Below are 19,427 nucleotides of genomic sequence, written 5' to 3' on the forward strand. Positions count from 1 at the left end.
ACAGTCATGGGTGATGAATGTTTGCAACCTGCTGCAAAGCCTCATACCGCAATATAAGGAACGTCAAATACTAAGAAAGGGCGGCCTATGAAAGAATTACTACTTTCAATAAGTACACTTAAACGGCTAATTGGGAATAGAAAAACTGTAAAAAGCCCTCTGAGAAAGCCCCCCTCTAACCTTTGATAGTAAGTTTTTCTGTAGTCTGCCTGTTGATGTATTTTCCGTTTGAACTGTGCACAACATGAAGAGACGGAACACTGGCGGCTTGTCACAATGCCCCCGCTGACATCACAATAGCGCTGCTGCCTAGAAAACAAGCTGCGCAGCAGAAGTTGTTCTTTGGGTGGGAGGGTGGGCTAGTGTAAGGAGGGGGCAAGCTCTTTTTTTCCCGGGTGGTAGGGGGATGACAGGAGAAGGGATGCGGGTGGTGAGAAGGGTACAGAGGGCAGGGTTTGGGGGCTGGGAAGGAAAGGGAAAAGATTAGGGTTTGGGGATGATGAAAGGGCTTTCTACGGGTAAGGATGGCAAAGGGTGGCAGTGACGGAAAGTCAGGCAACCTGTCCTGTCCGTCTTTTTGTATCGTGAATTGGAAAGACTGCAAGGGGGAGGGGAGTTGCTTGCGCCCTAAAGGAGGAGTTATTCAGATTCATTGCAGTGGGGGGCGGCGGCTGCAAAACGCACCATTCTTCTTGTTTTTGCTCTGCAAAGCAGCCTTTTCAAGGGTTGGCTTGGGTGACAAAATGTCTTCTGTAGGCGTGGGTTTGTCTCCCTCTCGCTCTCTCTCCCTAAGATGTGTCCGGCATAGGCCAGGGTGCCACTCGAGGCCCAAACCAATTCTGGTTATCGCTTCTCGGCCTTTTGGCTAAGATCAAGTGTAGTATTGTTCGAAAAGGTGGTTTAAGGCTCCGGCCACCTTAGTACAATGATGCAATGCACACTGGAAGGTTGCACTTGTTAGTACTTTGGGAGGATAGTATATCCATCTAGAGGAAACCATGGCCCTACCAGGATTGAGGCTATTAGACTGAGTAAGTGTGGGGGTTATGGTGCAATGTGCCCCAGGAATGGACACCCTGGAGGGAGTCTGAACTTGCTAGGTTGGGACCCTGGTAAGCCTCAGACTCTGTCGCACGCCGCGCCTTGCCTATTCATACTTTCCAAGCATATTGCCCTATCCTGGCCTTCTGGCTAAGAAGGGAAATTTTTATAATCCCGGTCGGAAGTCCGGTCAGCTTTGGGCTGAGAAACCAACACCCGGTTGGAGGTCCGGGTCAGCTTTGGCTGAGAAACCAACACCCGGTTGGAGGTCCGGTTAGCCTTGGGCTGAGAAACCAACACCCGGTTGGAGGTCCGGTCAGCCTTGGGCTGAGAAACCAACACCCGGTTGGAGGTCCGGTCAGCCTTGGGCTGAGAAACCAACACCGGTTGACGGTCCGGGCAGTCTCGGCTGCGAAACCAACGACTAGTAGCTCCCTACTCCACTTGGGTAAGATGCCTCGGTGGACGCTGGGAGCAACAACAAGGCTCAACCAGGCTTCGGCTTGGGGGAGCACCGAAGATCCCTGACCCTCGCTGTGGCCTTCTGGCTCGGAGGGACGGGGTTGATTTTTGGGGATCCTCTTCTCACGGAGGGGTCCACACGAATCCTAGCCTTTGCACTGTTTTTGGTGTGACTTCGGTCATGCATTTTTGCGGTGCTTTGGAAAGCTTCATTAAATCAAAATCTGTTCTTATCAGTTTAATATCTGATACGTCCCCTATCTGGGGACCATATATTAAATGGATTTTTAGAACAGGGAGATGGAAAAAGAGCTTGCTCTGTCCACTCCACGCATTGACCTGGTATTGCAGTACCTCCAGGACCGGTGCACCCCTTCTTAACCCAGTTTCCAAAAGCAGAACTCAATTCACCTGATTCATATTAGCCCGGTTTAATGAATTGGAAGAAAGCATACGTCTTCATATGCACCTCAATTTGGCCCATTCACTTTTCACACTTCCTCCTTTTGTTTTTTATCTTTCACACTTTTGACTTTCTTTATTCATCCAAATAGCAAACTCATCACCACTCAACCTGACCAACTCGGCTATGTCCCGTGCTGCAGTTCTCTGTCTTATCTAGATCATTTGCAATTGAATGGAATAGATCCCTTTTGGACAAAGTGGATTCACCTGCTGCTGCAGTGACCACAGGTGTGATAAGATCTAGAATTGGCATCTGGTGCGATCTCTCCGCTTCCACTCCAAAGAAAGTTACCTGTTTATTCCTATCATGCATTGGTTTTTGGGGTTTTCTTTGAGTAATGATGATCTCTTTAGTAGTCTGTTGGCGCCCTCTCCTGGAGGAATAGTTTGCTTGCTCTTGGACATTCTAAAAGAGAGGTCATGATAGACATTGAGCTTCTGAGCTCAATTGGGGACAGTCATGGGTGATGAATGTTTGCAACCTGCTGCAAAGCCTCATACCGCAATATAAGGAACGTCAAATACTAAGAAAGGGCGGCCTATGAAAGAATTACTACTTTCAATAAGTACACTTAAACGGCTAATTGGGAATAGAAAAACTGTAAAAAGCCCTCTGAGAAAGCCCCCCTCTAACCTTTGATAGTAAGTTTTTCTGTAGTCTGCCTGTTGATGTATTTTCCGTTTGAACTGTGCACAACATGAAGAGACGGAACACTGGCGGCTTGTCACAATGCCCCCGCTGACATCACAATAGCGCTGCTGCCTAGAAAACAAGCTGCGCAGCAGAAGTTGTTCTTTGGGTGGGAGGGTGGGCTAGTGTAAGGAGGGGGCAAGCTCTTTTTTTCCCGGGTGGTAGGGGGATGACAGGAGAAGGGATGCGGGTGGTGAGAAGGGTACAGAGGGCAGGGTTTGGGGGCTGGGAAGGAAAGGGAAAAGATTAGGGTTTGGGGATGATGAAAGGGCTTTCTACGGGTAAGGATGGCAAAGGGTGGCAGTGACGGAAAGTCAGGCAACCTGTCCTGTCCGTCTTTTTGTATCGTGAATTGGAAAGACTGCAAGGGGGAGGGGAGTTGCTTGCGCCCTAAAGGAGGAGTTATTCAGATTCATTGCAGTGGGGGGCGGCGGCTGCAAAACGCACCATTCTTCTTGTTTTTGCTCTGCAAAGCAGCCTTTTCAAGGGTTGGCTTGGGTGACAAAATGTCTTCTGTAGGCGTGGGTTTGTCTCCCTCTCGCTCTCTCTCCCTAAGATGTGTCCGGCATAGGCCAGGGTGCCACTCGAGGCCCAAACCAATTCTGGTTATCGCTTCTCGGCCTTTTGGCTAAGATCAAGTGTAGTATCTGTTCTTATCAGTTTAATATCTGATACGTCCCCTATCTGGGGACCATATATTAAATGGATTTTTAGAACAGGGAGATGGAAAAAGAGCTTGCTCTGTCCACTCCACGCATTGACCTGGTATTGCAGTACCTCCAGGACCGGTGCACCCCTTCTTAACCCAGTTTCCAAAAGCAGAACTCAATTCACCTGATTCATATTAGCCCGGTTTAATGAATTGGAAGAAAGCATACGTCTTCATATGCACCTCAATTTGGCCCATTCACTTTTCACACTTCCTCCTTTTGTTTTTTATCTTTCACACTTTTGACTTTCTTTATTCATCCAAATAGCAAACTCATCACCACTCAACCTGACCAACTCGGCTATGTCCCGTGCTGCAGTTCTCTGTCTTATCTAGATCATTTGCAATTGAATGGAATAGATCCCTTTTGGACAAAGTGGATTCACCTGCTGCTGCAGTGACCACAGGTGTGATAAGATCTAGAATTGGCATCTGGTGCGATCTCTCCGCTTCCACTCCAAAGAAAGTTACCTGTTTATTCCTATCATGCATTGGTTTTTGGGGTTTTCTTTGAGTAATGATGATCTCTTTAGTAGTCTGTTGGCGCCCTCTCCTGGAGGAATAGTTTGCTTGCTCTTGGACATTCTAAAAGAGAGGTCATGATAGACATTGAGCTTCTGAGCTCAATTGGGGACAGTCATGGGTGATGAATGTTTGCAACCTGCTGCAAAGCCTCATACCGCAATATAAGGAACGTCAAATACTAAGAAAGGGCGGCCTATGAAAGAATTACTACTTTCAATAAGTACACTTAAACGGCTAATTGGGAATAGAAAAACTGTAAAAAGCCCTCTGAGAAAGCCCCCCCTCTAACCTTTGATAGTAAGTTTTTCTGTAGTCTGCCTGTTGATGTATTTTCCGTTTGAACTGTGCACAACATGAAGAGACGGAACACTGGCGGCTTGTCACAATGCCCCCGCTGACATCACAATAGCGCTGCTGCCTAGAAAACAAGCTGCGCAGCAGAAGTTGTTCTTTGGGTGGTAGGGTGGGCTAGTGTAAGGAGGGGGCAAGCTCTTTTTTTCCCGGGTGGTAGGGGGATGACAGGAGAAGGGATGCGGGTGGTGAGAAGGGTACAGAGGGCAGGGTTTGGGGGCTGGGAAGGAAAGGGAAAAGATTAGGGTTTGGGGATGATGAAAGGGCTTTCTACGGGTAAGGATGGCAAAGGGTGGCAGTGACGGAAAGTCAGGCAACCTGTCCTGTCCGTCTTTTTGTATCGTGAATTGGAAAGACTGCAAGGGGGAGGGGAGTTGCTTGCGCCCTAAAGGAGGAGTTATTCAGATTCATTGCAGTGGGGGGCGGCGGCTGCAAAACGCACCATTCTTCTTGTTTTTGCTCTGCAAAGCAGCCTTTTCAAGGGTTGGCTTGGGTGACAAAATGTCTTCTGTAGGCGTGGGTTTGTCTCCCTCTCGCTCTCTCTCCCTAAGATGTGTCCGGCATAGGCCAGGGTGCCACTCGAGGCCCAAACCAATTCTGGTTATCGCTTCTCGGCCTTTTGGCTAAGATCAAGTGTAGTATCTGTTCTTATCAGTTTAATATCTGATACGTCCCCTATCTGGGGACCATATATTAAATGGATTTTTAGAACAGGGAGATGGAAAAAGAGCTTGCTCTGTCCACTCCACGCATTGACCTGGTATTGCAGTACCTCCAGGACCGGTGCACCCCTTCTTAACCCAGTTTCCAAAAGCAGAACTCAATTCACCTGATTCATATTAGCCCGGTTTAATGAATTGGAAGAAAGCATACGTCTTCATATGCACCTCAATTTGGCCCATTCACTTTTCACACTTCCTCCTTTTGTTTTTTATCTTTCACACTTTTGACTTTCTTTATTCATCCAAATAGCAAACTCATCACCACTCAACCTGACCAACTCGGCTATGTCCCGTGCTGCAGTTCTCTGTCTTATCTAGATCATTTGCAATTGAATGGAATAGATCCCTTTTGGACAAAGTGGATTCACCTGCTGCTGCAGTGACCACAGGTGTGATAAGATCTAGAATTGGCATCTGGTGCGATCTCTCCGCTTCCACTCCAAAGAAAGTTACCTGTTTATTCCTATCATGCATTGGTTTTTGGGGTTTTCTTTGAGTAATGATGATCTCTTTAGTAGTCTGTTGGCGCCCTCTCCTGGAGGAATAGTTTGCTTGCTCTTGGACATTCTAAAAGAGAGGTCATGATAGACATTGAGCTTCTGAGCTCAATTGGGGACAGTCATGGGTGATGAATGTTTGCAACCTGCTGCAAAGCCTCATACCGCAATATAAGGAACGTCAAATACTAAGAAAGGGCGGCCTATGAAAGAATTACTACTTTCAATAAGTACACTTAAACGGCTAATTGGGAATAGAAAAACTGTAAAAAGCCCTCTGAGAAAGCCCCCCTCTAACCTTTGATAGTAAGTTTTTCTGTAGTCTGCCTGTTGATGTATTTTCCGTTTGAACTGTGCACAACATGAAGAGACGGAACACTGGCGGCTTGTCACAATGCCCCCGCTGACATCACAATAGCGCTGCTGCCTAGAAAACAAGCTGCGCAGCAGAAGTTGTTCTTTGGGTGGGAGGGTGGGCTAGTGTAAGGAGGGGGCAAGCTCTTTTTTTCCCGGGTGGTAGGGGGATGACAGGAGAAGGGATGCGGGTGGTGAGAAGGGTACAGAGGGCAGGGTTTGGGGGCTGGGAAGGAAAGGGAAAAGATTAGGGTTTGGGGATGATGAAAGGGCTTTCTACGGGTAAGGATGGCAAAGGGTGGCAGTGACGGAAAGTCAGGCAACCTGTCCTGTCCGTCTTTTTGTATCGTGAATTGGAAAGACTGCAAGGGGGAGGGGAGTTGCTTGCGCCCTAAAGGAGGAGTTATTCAGATTCATTGCAGTGGGGGGCGGCGGCTGCAAAACGCACCATTCTTCTTGTTTTTGCTCTGCAAAGCAGCCTTTTCAAGGGTTGGCTTGGGTGACAAAATGTCTTCTGTAGGCGTGGGTTTGTCTCCCTCTCGCTCTCTCTCCCTAAGATGTGTCCGGCATAGGCCAGGGTGCCACTCGAGGCCCAAACCAATTCTGGTTATCGCTTCTCGGCCTTTTGGCTAAGATCAAGTGTAGTATCTGTTCTTATCAGTTTAATATCTGATACGTCCCCTATCTGGGGACCATATATTAAATGGATTTTTAGAACAGGGAGATGGAAAAAGAGCTTGCTCTGTCCACTCCACGCATTGACCTGGTATTGCAGTACCTCCAGGACCGGTGCACCCCTTCTTAACCCAGTTTCCAAAAGCAGAACTCAATTCACCTGATTCATATTAGCCCGGTTTAATGAATTGGAAGAAAGCATACGTCTTCATATGCACCTCAATTTGGCCCATTCACTTTTCACACTTCCTCCTTTTGTTTTTTATCTTTCACACTTTTGACTTTCTTTATTCATCCAAATAGCAAACTCATCACCACTCAACCTGACCAACTCGGCTATGTCCCGTGCTGCAGTTCTCTGTCTTATCTAGATCATTTGCAATTGAATGGAATAGATCCCTTTTGGACAAAGTGGATTCACCTGCTGCTGCAGTGACCACAGGTGTGATAAGATCTAGAATTGGCATCTGGTGCGATCTCTCCGCTTCCACTCCAAAGAAAGTTACCTGTTTATTCCTATCATGCATTGGTTTTTGGGGTTTTCTTTGAGTAATGATGATCTCTTTAGTAGTCTGTTGGCGCCCTCTCCTGGAGGAATAGTTTGCTTGCTCTTGGACATTCTAAAAGAGAGGTCATGATAGACATTGAGCTTCTGAGCTCAATTGGGGACAGTCATGGGTGATGAATGTTTGCAACCTGCTGCAAAGCCTCATACCGCAATATAAGGAACGTCAAATACTAAGAAAGGGCGGCCTATGAAAGAATTACTACTTTCAATAAGTACACTTAAACGGCTAATTGGGAATAGAAAAACTGTAAAAAGCCCTCTGAGAAAGCCCCCCTCTAACCTTTGATAGTAAGTTTTTCTGTAGTCTGCCTGTTGATGTATTTTCCGTTTGAACTGTGCACAACATGAAGAGACGGAACACTGGCGGCTTGTCACAATGCCCCCGCTGACATCACAATAGCGCTGCTGCCTAGAAAACAAGCTGCGCAGCAGAAGTTGTTCTTTGGGTGGGAGGGTGGGCTAGTGTAAGGAGGGGGCAAGCTCTTTTTTTCCCGGGTGGTAGGGGGATGACAGGAGAAGGGATGCGGGTGGTGAGAAGGGTACAGAGGGCAGGGTTTGGGGGCTGGGAAGGAAAGGGAAAAGATTAGGGTTTGGGGATGATGAAAGGGCTTTCTACGGGTAAGGATGGCAAAGGGTGGCAGTGACGGAAAGTCAGGCAACCTGTCCTGTCCGTCTTTTTGTATCGTGAATTGGAAAGACTGCAAGGGGGAGGGGAGTTGCTTGCGCCCTAAAGGAGGAGTTATTCAGATTCATTGCAGTGGGGGGCGGCGGCTGCAAAACGCACCATTCTTCTTGTTTTTGCTCTGCAAAGCAGCCTTTTCAAGGGTTGGCTTGGGTGACAAAATGTCTTCTGTAGGCGTGGGTTTGTCTCCCTCTCGCTCTCTCTCCCTAAGATGTGTCCGGCATAGGCCAGGGTGCCACTCGAGGCCCAAACCAATTCTGGTTATCGCTTCTCGGCCTTTTGGCTAAGATCAAGTGTAGTATCGTTCGAAAAGGTGGTTTAAGGCTCCGGCCACCTTAGTACAATGATGCAATGCACACTGGAAGGTTGCGCTTGTTAGTACTTTGGGAGGATAGTATATCCATCTAGAGGAAACCAGGGCCCTACCAGGATCGAGGCTATTAGACTGAGTAAGTGTGGGGGCTATGGTGCAATGTGCCCCAGGATTGACGACCCTGGAGTGAGTCTGAGCTTGCTGGCTTTGGACCCCGGCAAGCCTTGGGCTCTGTAGCACACCGTACCTTGCCCTTTCATACTTTCTGAGCATATTGCTCTATCCCGGCCTTCTGGCTAGGAAGGGAAATTTTTATAATCATGGTCGGAGGTCCGTTCAGCTTTGGGCTGAGAAACCAACACCCGGTTGGAGGTCCGGGTCAGCTTCGGCTGAGAAACCAACACCCGGTTGGAGGTCCGGGTCAGCTTCGGCTGAGAAACCAACACCTGGTTGGAGGTCCGGGTCAGCTTCGGCTGAGAAACCAACACCCGGTTGGAGGTCCGGTTAGCCTTGGGCTGAGAAACCAACACCGGTTGACGGTCCGGGCAGTTTCGGCTGCGAAACCAACAACTAGTAGCTCTCTACTCCACTTGGGTAAGATGCCTGGGTGGACGCTGGGAGCAACGACAAGGCTCAACCAGGCTTCGGCTTGGGGGAGCACCGAAGATCCCTGACCCTTGCTGTGGCCTTCTGGCTCGGAGGGACGGGGTTGATTTTTGGGGACCCTCTCCTCACGGAGGGGTCCACACGAATCCTAGCCTTTGCACTGTTTTTGGTGTGACTTCGGTCATGCATTTTTTGCGGTGCTTTGGAAAGCTTCATTAAATCAAAATCTGTTCTTATCAGTTTAATATCTGATACGTCCCCTATCTGGGGACCATATATTAAATGGATTTTTAGAACAGGGAGATGGAAAAAGAGCTTGCTCTGTCCACTCCACGCATTGACCTGGTATTGCAGTACCTCCAGGACCGGTGCACCCCTTCTTAACCCAGTTTCCAAAAGCAGAACTCAATTCACCTGATTCATATTAGCCCGGTTTAATGAATTGGAAGAAAGCATACGTCTTCATATGCACCTCAATTTGGCCCATTCACTTTTCACACTTCCTCCTTTTGTTTTTTATCTTTCACACTTTTGACTTTCTTTATTCATCCAAATAGCAAACTCATCACCACTCAACCTGACCAACTCGGCTATGTCCCGTGCTGCAGTTCTCTGTCTTATCTAGATCATTTGCAATTGAATGGAATAGATCCCTTTTGGACAAAGTGGATTCACCTGCTACTGCAGTGACCACAGGTGTGATAAGATCTAGAATTGGCATCTGGTGCGATCTCTCCGCTTCCACTCCAAAGAAAGTTACCTGTTTATTCCTATCATGCATTGGTTTTTGGGGTTTTCTTTGAGTAATGATGATCTCTTTAGTAGTCTGTTGGCGCCCTCTCCTGGAGGAATAGTTTGCTTGCTCTTGGACATTCTAAAAGAGAGGTCATGATAGACATTGAGCTTCTGAGCTCAATTGGGGACAGTCATGGGTGATGAATGTTTGCAACCTGCTGCAAAGCCTCATACCGCAATATAAGGAACGTCAAATACTAAGAAAGGGCGGCCTATGAAAGAATTACTACTTTCAATAAGTACACTTAAACGGCTAATTGGGAATAGAAAAACTGTAAAAAGCCCTCTGAGAAAGCCCCCCTCTAACCTTTGATAGTAAGTTTTTCTGTAGTCTGCCTGTTGATGTATTTTCCGTTTGAACTGTGCACAACATGAAGAGACGGAACACTGGCGGCTTGTCACAATGCCCCCGCTGACATCACAATAGCGCTGCTGCCTAGAAAACAAGCTGCGCAGCAGAAGTTGTTCTTTGGGTGGGAGGGTGGGCTAGTGTAAGGAGGGGGCAAGCTCTTTTTTTCCCGGGTGGTAGGGGGATGACAGGAGAAGGGATGCGGGTGGTGAGAAGGGTACAGAGGGCAGGGTTTGGGGGCTGGGAAGGAAAGGGAAAAGATTAGGGTTTGGGGATGATGAAAGGGCTTTCTACGGGTAAGGATGGCAAAGGGTGGCAGTGACGGAAAGTCAGGCAACCTGTCCTGTCCGTCTTTTTGTATCGTGAATTGGAAAGACTGCAAGGGGGAGGGGAGTTGCTTGCGCCCTAAAGGAGGAGTTATTCAGATTCATTGCAGTGGGGGGCGGCGGCTGCAAAACGCACCATTCTTCTTGTTTTTGCTCTGCAAAGCAGCCTTTTCAAGGGTTGGCTTGGGTGACAAAATGTCTTCTGTAGGCGTGGGTTTGTCTCCCTCTCGCTCTCTCTCCCTAAGATGTGTCCGGCATAGGCCAGGGTGCCACTCGAGGCCCAAACCAATTCTGGTTATCGCTTCTCGGCCTTTTGGCTAAGATCAAGTGTAGTATCTGTTCTTATCAGTTTAATATCTGATACGTCCCCTATCTGGGGACCATATATTAAATGGATTTTTAGAACAGGGAGATGGAAAAAGAGCTTGCTCTGTCCACTCCACGCATTGACCTGGTATTGCAGTACCTCCAGGACCGGTGCACCCCTTCTTAACCCAGTTTCCAAAAGCAGAACTCAATTCACCTGATTCATATTAGCCCGGTTTAATGAATTGGAAGAAAGCATACGTCTTCATATGCACCTCAATTTGGCCCATTCACTTTTCACACTTCCTCCTTTTGTTTTTTATCTTTCACACTTTTGACTTTCTTTATTCATCCAAATAGCAAACTCATCACCACTCAACCTGACCAACTCGGCTATGTCCCGTGCTGCAGTTCTCTGTCTTATCTAGATCATTTGCAATTGAATGGAATAGATCCCTTTTGGACAAAGTGGATTCACCTGCTGCTGCAGTGACCACAGGTGTGATAAGATCTAGAATTGGCATCTGGTGCGATCTCTCCGCTTCCACTCCAAAGAAAGTTACCTGTTTATTCCTATCATGCATTGGTTTTTGGGGTTTTCTTTGAGTAATGATGATCTCTTTAGTAGTCTGTTGGCGCCCTCTCCTGGAGGAATAGTTTGCTTGCTCTTGGACATTCTAAAAGAGAGGTCATGATAGACATTGAGCTTCTGAGCTCAATTGGGGACAGTCATGGGTGATGAATGTTTGCAACCTGCTGCAAAGCCTCATACCGCAATATAAGGAACGTCAAATACTAAGAAAGGGCGGCCTATGAAAGAATTACTACTTTCAATAAGTACACTTAAACGGCTAATTGGGAATAGAAAAACTGTAAAAAGCCCTCTGAGAAAGCCCCCCTCTAACCTTTGATAGTAAGTTTTTCTGTAGTCTGCCTGTTGATGTATTTTCCGTTTGAACTGTGCACAACATGAAGAGACGGAACACTGGCGGCTTGTCACAATGCCCCCGCTGACATCACAATAGCGCTGCTGCCTAGAAAACAAGCTGCGCAGCAGAAGTTGTTCTTTGGGTGGGAGGGTGGGCTAGTGTAAGGAGGGGGCAAGCTCTTTTTTTCCCGGGTGGTAGGGGGATGACAGGAGAAGGGATGCGGGTGGTGAGAAGGGTACAGAGGGCAGGGTTTGGGGGCTGGGAAGGAAAGGGAAAAGATTAGGGTTTGGGGATGATGAAAGGGCTTTCTATGGGTAAGGATGGCAAAGGGTGGCAGTGACGGAAAGTCAGGCAACCTGTCCTGTCCGTCTTTTTGTATCGTGAATTGGAAAGACTGCAAGGGGGAGGGGAGTTGCTTGCGCCCTAAAGGAGGAGTTATTCAGATTCATTGCAGTGGGGGGCGGCGGCTGCAAAACGCACCATTCTTCTTGTTTTTGCTCTGCAAAGCAGCCTTTTCAAGGGTTGGCTTGGGTGACAAAATGTCTTCTGTAGGCGTGGGTTTGTCTCCCTCTCGCTCTCTCTCCCTAAGATGTGTCCGGCATAGGCCAGGGTGCCACTCGAGGCCCAAACCAATTCTGGTTATCGCTTCTCGGCCTTTTGGCTAAGATCAAGTGTAGTATCTGTTCTTATCAGTTTAATATCTGATACGTCCCCTATCTGGGGACCATATATTAAATGGATTTTTAGAACAGGGAGATGGAAAAAGAGCTTGCTCTGTCCACTCCACGCATTGACCTGGTATTGCAGTACCTCCAGGACCGGTGCACCCCTTCTTAACCCAGTTTCCAAAAGCAGAACTCAATTCACCTGATTCATATTAGCCCGGTTTAATGAATTGGAAGAAAGCATACGTCTTCATATGCACCTCAATTTGGCCCATTCACTTTTCACACTTCCTCCTTTTGTTTTTTATCTTTCACACTTTTGACTTTCTTTATTCATCCAAATAGCAAACTCATCACCACTCAACCTGACCAACTCGGCTATGTCCCGTGCTGCAGTTCTCTGTCTTATCTAGATCATTTGCAATTGAATGGAATAGATCCCTTTTGGACAAAGTGGATTCACCTGCTGCTGCAGTGACCACAGGTGTGATAAGATCTAGAATTGGCATCTGGTGCGATCTCTCCGCTTCCACTCCAAAGAAAGTTACCTGTTTATTCCTATCATGCATTGGTTTTTGGGGTTTTCTTTGAGTAATGATGATCTCTTTAGTAGTCTGTTGGCGCCCTCTCCTGGAGGAATAGTTTGCTTGCTCTTGGACATTCTAAAAGAGAGGTCATGATAGACATTGAGCTTCTGAGCTCAATTGGGGACAGTCATGGGTGATGAATGTTTGCAACCTGCTGCAAAGCCTCATACCGCAATATAAGGAACGTCAAATACTAAGAAAGGGCGGCCTATGAAAGAATTACTACTTTCAATAAGTACACTTAAACGGCTAATTGGGAATAGAAAAACTGTAAAAAGCCCTCTGAGAAAGCCCCCCTCTAACCTTTGATAGTAAGTTTTTCTGTAGTCTGCCTGTTGATGTATTTTCCGTTTGAACTGTGCACAACATGAAGAGACGGAACACTGGCGGCTTGTCACAATGCCCCCGCTGACATCACAATAGCGCTGCTGCCTAGAAAACAAGCTGCGCAGCAGAAGTTGTTCTTTGGGTGGGAGGGTGGGCTAGTGTAAGGAGGGGGCAAGCTCTTTTTTTCCCGGGTGGTAGGGGGATGACAGGAGAAGGGATGCGGGTGGTGAGAAGGGTACAGAGGGCAGGGTTTGGGGGCTGGGAAGGAAAGGGAAAAGATTAGGGTTTGGGGATGATGAAAGGGCTTTCTACGGGTAAGGATGGCAAAGGGTGGCAGTGACGGAAAGTCAGGCAACCTGTCCTGTCCGTCTTTTTGTATCGTGAATTGGAAAGACTGCAAGGGGGAGGGGAGTTGCTTGCGCCCTAAAGGAGGAGTTATTCAGATTCATTGCAGTGGGGGGCGGCGGCTGCAAAACGCACCATTCTTCTTGTTTTTGCTCTGCAAAGCAGCCTTTTCAAGGGTTGGCTTGGGTGACAAAATGTCTTCTGTAGGCGTGGGTTTGTCTCCCTCTCGCTCTCTCTCCCTAAGATGTGTCCGGCATAGGCCAGGGTGCCACTCGAGGCCCAAACCAATTCTGGTTATCGCTTCTCGGCCTTTTGGCTAAGATCATGTGTAGTGTTGTTTGAAGAGGTGGTTTAAGCTCCAGGCCACCTTAGTACAATGATACACTGCACACTGGAAGGTTGCGCTTGCTAGTACTCTGGGTGGATAGTATATTCATCTAGAGGAAAACATGGCCCTACCAGGAGCAAGGCTATTAGACTGAGTAAGGGTGGGGGGCTATAGTACAACGTGCCCCAGGACTGACGACCCTGGAGTGAGTCTGAGCTTGCTGGCTTGGGACCCCGGCAAGCCTTGGGCTCTGTAGCACACCGTACCTTGCCTTTTCATACTTTTTGAGCATATTACCCTATCCCGGCCTTCTGGCTAGGAAGGGAAATTTTTATAATCCCGGTCGGAGGTCTGGTCAGCTTTGGGCTGAGAAACTAACACCCGGTTGGAGGTCCGGGTCAGCTTCGGCTGAGAAACCAACACCCGGTTGGAGGTCTGGGTCAGCTTCGGCTGAGAAACCAACACCCGGTTGGAGGTCCGGTTAGCCTTGGGCTGAGAAACCAACACCGGTTGACGGTCCGGGCAGTTTCGGCTGCGAAACCAATAACTAGTAGCTCTCTACTCCACTTGGGTAAGATGCCTGGGTGGACGCTGGGAGCAACGACAAGGCTCAACCAGGCTTCGGCTTGGGGGAGCACCGAAGATCCCTGACCCTTGCTGTGGCCTTCTGGCTCGGAGGGACGGGGTTGATTTTTGGGGACCCTCTCCTCACGGTGGGGTCCACACGAATCCTAGCCTTTGCACTGTTTTTGGTGTGACTTCGGTCATGCATTTTTTGTGGTGCTTTGGAAAGCTTCATTAAATCAAAAAAATCTGTTCTTATCAGTTTAATATCTGATACGTCCCCTATCTGGGGACCATATATTAAATGGATTTTTAGAACAGGGAGATGGAAAAAGAGCTTGCTCTGTCCACTCCACGCATTGACCTGGTATTGCAGTACCTCCAGGACCGGTGCACCCCTTCTTAACCCAGTTTCCAAAAGCAGAACTCAATTCACCTGATTCATATTAGCCCGGTTTAATGAATTGGAAGAAAGCATACGTCTTCATATGCACCTCAATTTGGCCCATTCACTTTTCACACTTCCTCCTTTTGTTTTTTATCTTTCACACTTTTGACTTTCTTTATTCATCCAAATAGCAAACTCATCACCACTCAACCTGACCAACTCGGCTATGTCCCGTGCTGCAGTTCTCTGTCTTATCTAGATCATTTGCAATTGAATGGAATAGATCCCTTTTGGACAAAGTGGATTCACCTGCTGCTGCAGTGACCACAGGTGTGATAAGATCTAGAATTGGCATCTGGTGCGATCTCTCCGCTTCCACTCCAAAGAAAGTTACCTGTTTATTCCTATCATGCATTGGTTTTTGGGGTTTTCTTTGAGTAATGATGATCTCTTTAGTAGTCTGTTGGCGCCCTCTCCTGGAGGAATAGTTTGCTTGCTCTTGGACATTCTAAAAGAGAGGTCATGATAGACATTGAGCTTCTGAGCTCAATTGGGGACAGTCATGGGTGATGAATGTTTGCAACCTGCTGCAAAGCCTCATACCGCAATATAAGGAACGTCAAATACTAAGAAAGGGCGGCCTATGAAAGAATTACTACTTTCAATAAGTACACTTAAACGGCTAATTGGGAATAGAAAAACTGTAAAAAGCCCTCTGAGAAAGCCCCCCTCTAACCTTTGATAGTAAGTTTTTCTGTAGTCTGCCTGTTGATGTATTTTCCGTTTGAACTGTGCACAACATGAAGAGACGGAACACTGGCGGCTTGTCACAATGCCCCCGCTGACATCACAATAGCGCTGCTGCCTAGAAAACAAGCTGCGCAGCAGAAGTTGTTCTTTGGGTGGGAGGGTGGGCTAGTGTAAGGAGGGGGCAAGCTCTTTTTTTCCCGGGTGGTAGGGGGATGACAGGAGAAGGGATGCGGGTGGTGAGAAGGGTACAGAGGGCAGGGTTTGGGGGCTGGGAAGGAAAGGGAAAAGATTAGGGTTTGGGGATGATGAAAGGGCTTTCTACGGGTAAGGATGGCAAAGGGTGGCAGTGACGGAAAGTCAGGCAACCTGTCCTGTCCGTCTTTTTGTATCGTGAATTGGAAAGACTGCAAGGGGGAGGGGAGTTGCTTGCGCCCTAAAGGAGGAGTTATTCAGATTCATTGCAGTGGGGGGCGGCGGCTGCAAAACGCACCATTCTTCTTGTTTTTGCTCTGCAAAGCAGCCTTTTCAAGGGTTGGCTTGGGTGACAAAATGTCTTCTGTAGGCGTGGGTTTGTCTCCCTCTCGCTCTCTCTCCCTAAGATGTGTCCAGCATAGGCCAGGGTGCCACTCGAGGCCCAAACCAATTCTGGTTATCGCTTCTCGGCCTTTTGGCTAAGATCAAGTGTAGTATCTGTTCTTATCAGTTTAATATCTGATACGTCCCCTATCTGGGGACCATATATTAAATGGATTTTTAGAACAGGGAGATGGAAAAAGAGCTTGCTCTGTCCACTCCACGCATTGACCTGGTATTGCAGTACCTCCAGGACCGGTGCACCCCTTCTTAACCCAGTTTCCAAAAGCAGAACTCAATTCACCTGATTCATATTAGCCCGGTTTAATGAATTGGAAGAAAGCATACGTCTTCATATGCACCTCAATTTGGCCCATTCACTTTTCACACTTCCTCCTTTTGTTTTTTATCTTTCACACTTTTGACTTTCTTTATTCATCCAAATAGCAAACTCATCACCACTCAACCTGACCAACTCGGCTATGTCCCGTGCTGCAGTTCTCTGTCTTATCTAGATCATTTGCAATTGAATGGAATAGATCCCTTTTGGACAAAGTGGATTCACCTGCTGCTGCAGTGACCACAGGTGTGATAAGATCTAGAATTGGCATCTGGTGCGATCTCTCCGCTTCCACTCCAAAGAAAGTTACCTGTTTATTCCTATCATGCATTGGTTTTTGGGGTTTTCTTTGAGTAATGATGATCTCTTTAGTAGTCTGTTGGCGCCCTCTCCTGGAGGAATAGTTTGCTTGCTCTTGGACATTCTAAAAGAGAGGTCATGATAGACATTGAGCTTCTGAGCTCAATTGGGGACAGTCATGGGTGATGAATGTTTGCAACCTGCTGCAATGCCTCATACCGCAATATAAGGAACGTCAAATACTAAGAAAGGGCGGCCTATGAAAGAATTACTACTTTCAATAAGTACACTTAAACGGCTAATTGGGAATAGAAAAACTGTAAAAAGCCCTCTGAGAAAGCCCCCCTCTAACCTTTGATAGTAAGTTTTTCTGTAGTCTGCCTGTTGATGTATTTTCCGTTTGAACTGTGCACAACATGAAGAGACGGAACACTGGCGGCTTGTCACAATGCCCCCGTTGACATCACAATAGCGCTGCTGCCTAGAAAACAAGCTGCGCAGCAGAAGTTGTTCTTTGGGTGGGAGGGTGGGCTAGTGTAAGGAGGGGGCAAGCTCTTTTTTTCCCGGGTGGTAGGGGGATGACAGGAGAAGGGATGCGGGTGGTGAGAAGGGTACAGAGGGCAGGGTTTGGGGGCTGGGAAGGAAAGGGAAAAGATTAGGGTTTGGGGATGATGAAAGGGCTTTCTACGGGTAAGGATGGCAAAGGGTGGCAGTGACGGAAAGTCAGGCAACCTGTCCTGTCCGTCTTTTTGTATCGTGAATTGGAAAGACTGCAAGGGGGAGGGGAGTTGCTTGCGCCCTAAAGGAGGAGTTATTCAGATTCATTGCAGTGGGGGGCGGCGGCTGCAAAACGCACCATTCTTCTTGTTTTTGCTCTGCAAAGCAGCCTTTTCAAGGGTTGGCTTGGGTGACAAAATGTCTTCTGTAGGCGTGGGTTTGTCTCCCTCTCGCTCTCTCTCCCTAAGATGTGTCCGGCATAGGCCAGGGTGCCACTCGAGGCCCAAACCAATTCTGGTTATCGCTTCTCGGCCTTTTGGCCAAGATCAAGTGTAGTATCTGTTCTTATCAGTTTAATATCTGATACGTCCCCTATCTGGGGACCATATATTAAATGGATTTTTAGAACAGGGAGATGGAAAAAGAGCTTGCTCTGTCCACTCCACGCATTGACCTGGTATTGCAGTACCTCCAGGACCGGTGCACCCCTTCTTAACCCAGTTTCCAAAAGCAGAACTCAATTCACCTGATTCATATTAGCCCGGTTTAATGAATTGGAAGAAAGCATACGTCTTCATATGCACCTCAATTTGGCCCATTCACTTTTCACACTTCCTCCTTTTGTTTTTTATCTTTCACACTTTTGACTTTCTTTATTCATCCAAATAGCAAACTCATCACCACTCAACCTGACCAACTCGGCTATGTCCCGTGCTGCAGTTCTCTGTCTTATCTAGATCATTTGCAATTGAATGGAATAGATCCCTTTTGGACAAAGTGGATTCACCTGCTGCTGCAGTGACCACAGGTGTGATAAGATCTAGAATTGGCATCTGGTGCGATCTCTCCGCTTCCACTCCAAAGAAAGTTACCTGTTTATTCCTATCATGCATTGGTTTTTGGGGTTTTCTTTGAGTAATGATGATCTCTTTAGTAGTCTGTTGGCGCCCTCTCCTGGAGGAATAGTTTGCTTGCTCTTGGACATTCTAAAAGAGAGGTCATGATAGACATTGAGCTTCTGAGCTCAATTGGGGACAGTCATGGGTGATGAATGTTTGCAACCTGCTGCAAAGCCTCATACCGCAATATAAGGAACGTCAAATACTAAGAAAGGGCGGCCTATGAAAGAATTACTACTTTCAATAAGTACACTTAAACGGCTAATTGGGAATAGAAAAACTGTAAAAAGCCCTCTGAGAAAGCCCCCCTCTAACCTTTGATAGTAAGTTTTTCTGTAGTCTGCCTGTTGATGTATTTTCCTTTTGAACTGTGCACAACATGAAGAGACGGAACACTGGCGGCTTGTCACAATGCCCCCGCTGACATCACAATAGCGCTGCTGCCTAGAAAACAAGCTGCGCAGCAGAAGTTGTTCTTTGGGTGGGAGGGTGGGCTAGTGTAAGGAGGGGGCAAGCTCTTTTTTTCCCGGGTGGTAGGGGGATGACAGGAGAAGGGATGCGGGTGGTGAGAAGGGTACAGAGGGCAGGGTTTGGGGGCTGGGAAGGAAAGGGAAAAGATTAGGGTTTGGGGATGATGAAAGGGCTTTCTACGGGTAAGGATGGCAAAGGGTGGCAGTGACGGAAAGTCAGGCAACCTGTCCTGTCCGTCTTTCCGTCTTTTTGTATCGTGAATTGGAAAGACTGCAAGGGGGAGGGGAGTTGCTTGCGCCCTAAAGGAGGAGTTATTCAGATTCATTGCAGTGGGGGGCGGCGGCTGCAAAACGCACCATTCTTCTTGTTTTTGCTCTGCAAAGCAGCCTTTTCAAGGGTTGGCTTGGGTGACAAAATGTCTTCTGTAGGCGTGGGTTTGTCTCCCTCTCGCTCTCTCTCCCTAAGATGTGTCCGGCATAGGCCAGGGTGCCACTCGAGGCCCAAACCAATTCTGGTTATCGCTTCTCGGCCTTTTGGCTAAGATCAAGTGTAGTATCTGTTCTTATCAGTTTAATATCTGATACGTCCCCTATCTGGGGACCATATATTAAATGGATTTTTAGAACAGGGAGATGGAAAAAGAGCTTGCTCTGTCCACTCCACGCATTGACCTGGTATTGCAGTACCTCCAGGACCGGTGCACCCCTTCTTAACCCAGTTTCCAAAAGCAGAACTCAATTCACCTGATTCATATTAGCCCGGTTTAATGAATTGGAAGAAAGCATACGTCTTCATATGCACCTCAAT

The 19,427-nt window shown here is 47.6% G+C and overlaps 11 non-coding genes and 2 pseudogenes across 11 annotated transcripts; all 13 read left to right on the top strand.

Moving 5' to 3' along the window:
* Positions 1 to 845: 845 nt before the first annotated feature.
* Positions 846 to 987, top strand: LOC142253676 (U2 spliceosomal RNA; annotated as a pseudogene).
* A 697-nt stretch (positions 988 to 1,684) lies between these two features.
* Positions 1,685 to 1,879, top strand: LOC142253192 (U2 spliceosomal RNA). Its single transcript, XR_012726505.1, has one exon. It is a non-coding gene; the product is annotated as a U2 spliceosomal RNA (small nuclear RNA).
* A 1,388-nt stretch (positions 1,880 to 3,267) lies between these two features.
* Positions 3,268 to 3,458, top strand: LOC142252741 (U2 spliceosomal RNA). Its single transcript, XR_012726108.1, has one exon. It is a non-coding gene; the product is annotated as a U2 spliceosomal RNA (small nuclear RNA).
* Positions 3,459 to 4,847: 1,389 nt separating this feature from the next.
* LOC142252742 (U2 spliceosomal RNA) lies at positions 4,848 to 5,038 on the top strand. Its single transcript, XR_012726109.1, has one exon. It is a non-coding gene; the product is annotated as a U2 spliceosomal RNA (small nuclear RNA).
* A 1,388-nt stretch (positions 5,039 to 6,426) lies between these two features.
* On the top strand, positions 6,427 to 6,617 carry LOC142252743 (U2 spliceosomal RNA). The gene has a single exon (XR_012726110.1). It is a non-coding gene; the product is annotated as a U2 spliceosomal RNA (small nuclear RNA).
* A 1,388-nt stretch (positions 6,618 to 8,005) lies between these two features.
* On the top strand, positions 8,006 to 8,147 carry LOC142253738 (U2 spliceosomal RNA; annotated as a pseudogene).
* Positions 8,148 to 8,844: 697 nt separating this feature from the next.
* Positions 8,845 to 9,040, top strand: LOC142253254 (U2 spliceosomal RNA). Its single transcript, XR_012726565.1, has one exon. It is a non-coding gene; the product is annotated as a U2 spliceosomal RNA (small nuclear RNA).
* Positions 9,041 to 10,428: 1,388 nt separating this feature from the next.
* Positions 10,429 to 10,619, top strand: LOC142252744 (U2 spliceosomal RNA). The gene has a single exon (XR_012726111.1). It is a non-coding gene; the product is annotated as a U2 spliceosomal RNA (small nuclear RNA).
* A 1,388-nt stretch (positions 10,620 to 12,007) lies between these two features.
* LOC142252745 (U2 spliceosomal RNA) lies at positions 12,008 to 12,198 on the top strand. Its single transcript, XR_012726112.1, has one exon. It is a non-coding gene; the product is annotated as a U2 spliceosomal RNA (small nuclear RNA).
* A 2,186-nt stretch (positions 12,199 to 14,384) lies between these two features.
* Positions 14,385 to 14,583, top strand: LOC142253173 (U2 spliceosomal RNA). Its single transcript, XR_012726489.1, has one exon. It is a non-coding gene; the product is annotated as a U2 spliceosomal RNA (small nuclear RNA).
* Positions 14,584 to 15,971: 1,388 nt separating this feature from the next.
* On the top strand, positions 15,972 to 16,162 carry LOC142252746 (U2 spliceosomal RNA). Its single transcript, XR_012726113.1, has one exon. It is a non-coding gene; the product is annotated as a U2 spliceosomal RNA (small nuclear RNA).
* A 1,388-nt stretch (positions 16,163 to 17,550) lies between these two features.
* LOC142252860 (U2 spliceosomal RNA) lies at positions 17,551 to 17,741 on the top strand. Its single transcript, XR_012726226.1, has one exon. It is a non-coding gene; the product is annotated as a U2 spliceosomal RNA (small nuclear RNA).
* Positions 17,742 to 19,137: 1,396 nt separating this feature from the next.
* LOC142252747 (U2 spliceosomal RNA) lies at positions 19,138 to 19,328 on the top strand. The gene has a single exon (XR_012726114.1). It is a non-coding gene; the product is annotated as a U2 spliceosomal RNA (small nuclear RNA).
* Positions 19,329 to 19,427: the final 99 nt, after the last annotated feature.

The sequence above is a fragment of the Anomaloglossus baeobatrachus genome, chromosome 9 (genome assembly GCF_048569485.1).
Source record: "Anomaloglossus baeobatrachus isolate aAnoBae1 chromosome 9, aAnoBae1.hap1, whole genome shotgun sequence".
Taxonomy (NCBI): Eukaryota; Metazoa; Chordata; class Amphibia; order Anura; family Aromobatidae; genus Anomaloglossus; species Anomaloglossus baeobatrachus.